General features: G+C 41.1%; 1 protein-coding gene across 1 annotated transcript in view; it reads right to left on the bottom strand.

Moving 5' to 3' along the window:
- The window catches only part of LOC106511450 (serine/threonine-protein kinase WNK1), a gene marked incomplete at its 3' end in the record, with an annotated part of 5,310 nt that extends 4,624 nt beyond the window's left edge, over nt 1–686 (bottom strand). Inside the window, 1 exon segment of the mRNA XM_014000205.1 lies at nt 621–686.
- Between the last annotated feature and the right edge of the window lie 1,196 nt (nt 687–1,882).

Raw genomic sequence — 1,882 nt, 5'->3', positions numbered from 1 at the left:
TGCAGTCAGTCAGTGAGGGGTTCACTGCCTGTTGAGGAACTCGGGAAAACGAGGCTTCGTTGCTAACTTTACCAAACAAACCAGTCACGACGTGCATAATGCAATGAAAAAAGTAAAAAAATAAAAATAAAAAAACCAAACAGTTACCTCTCACATTGGTGTGGGTTGTGTTGCTGGACTATCAGGGAAGAACTTGATAAAACAGGAGCCTCTCTGCGGTGCACACTGACGAGCTTCTCTGACACAACTGGTGCGTCACATTAAAGCCACAGTTGGTTTGCCGGACAAAACACAAAGAATTAAATTACAAAAATAAATAAAAAGCCCAACTTGGCCCGCAGCCCCCTTTAAAACAAGGTTGTAGATACGAAGCAGAGAGCGGCCCGTTGCAGGAGCCAAACGCCGACAGACAGATACCCTCCCACCGCGCAGGGATGCCAAGTTCGCTTCGCTGATCTGATGTCGCGCGATGGAACTACTTTCTGTCCGATTGCGTTTCTGTGTTTGTCCGGGTCCAAGTCTCACTCAAAGATGGTGATTTAAAATCCACACTAATATCCCGGTCCGTTTCCGAGGCCGTTAAATGTAATAAAGTCCGCTGTGAAGAAGTGTTGTCTCACCGTTCAGACAGCGGCTCCATCCCACTCTGGGCTCTTTTCTGCTGATGACTCGCCAAGACGACCGACGGCTGCGTTTTCACACAGCAGACCTGCGTCAATGGCTTGGCGATGACCCGGATGACGGCGGAAACGAGCCACGCTTTCAAAATAAAACAAAAAATTACATTTCTCATACAAGGCGCCACAAAACTGTGGTTTTGGTCGACGTAACAAAGAACGAGTAGTGTTTGGTGCAAATATACAGYCGCGTATCTTAATAAATGAATAAATGAAAGTCGTTTTGTAACATTATTTAAAAGCTGGTTGATTAAACACAGTGAAAATTGCAACATAAGGATCATTGGGGTTTTTATTTTGACATGTCAAACCGGAAAAGGTATTATTATGGTGTTATGGACAAACATATACTTTATTTCATCAGATTGTTTTATTCAATTATATTTTGTTTATATTGTTTATTGTGTGACTGATAAATGTTGCATGCATTTTGCATCCATTATAATAGAATTTAGTTTATTTTCTTTTTTTTTTTCTTCATATAGTCCCTATGAAGTTGCCACAAACCCTGTTAGGGTTTGCATAAATGTCTTTTTTATTTTCACCTTCAATGTATTTGATGAARTGCCTTTTTTACTCACTATTTCCTCTCGTATTGATCCATATGTTGCATTGCAATAATAGCCACGGTGACAAATGCAATGCAAAAATCAGTACTGACCTATAGGCTGTAAACTGTGACTCAGCTCTGCAGTCATTTGCCACTACTATCAAGTGAAGCTGTTATCTAAGCTTCYCGTGTTTACAGAAGGATGATTTGCTCAGTGTTGCTGCAACTCAAACTGCTACTGAAACTGAACGATAAAGTGTTGCAAACAATGTTTTCATATCTAAGGCTGTGCTGTGTGTTGAGCAAGCAGAGACATAAACTGGGCTGTGACCTTGTTTAACATGACCCACTGAGGTAGCAGTGGAGCTTAAAAGAGTCATCCTATTTCAGCATRGAGCAAACCGTTCACTTTTTGCTCCTGGTTTTGTCTGAAAATGAGAGGATCGGGTGCGATTTGTGTGACATGATGGATTGAAGTTCCTTCTCTGGGCACGTACATGTTGCACGTAATCATTCTGCACTTTCCTTAAGGCACTGGAACCTTCCTGTATAAAATTGCACAACAAGAAGCAAGTTCTGACTGAARCAGCCTGAAAATTATACATTAAATTTAGGGAATGTACTGTAGTTCAGTGGTTCCCAAACTTTTTATCTT

The sequence above is a fragment of the Austrofundulus limnaeus genome, unplaced genomic scaffold (genome assembly GCF_001266775.1).
Source record: "Austrofundulus limnaeus strain Quisiro unplaced genomic scaffold, Austrofundulus_limnaeus-1.0 Scaffold2803, whole genome shotgun sequence".
Classification (NCBI taxonomy): Eukaryota; Metazoa; Chordata; class Actinopteri; order Cyprinodontiformes; family Rivulidae; genus Austrofundulus; species Austrofundulus limnaeus.
Note: the sequence above shows the minus strand (reverse complement) of the source record. Positions and strands in the feature narration are given on the sequence as shown.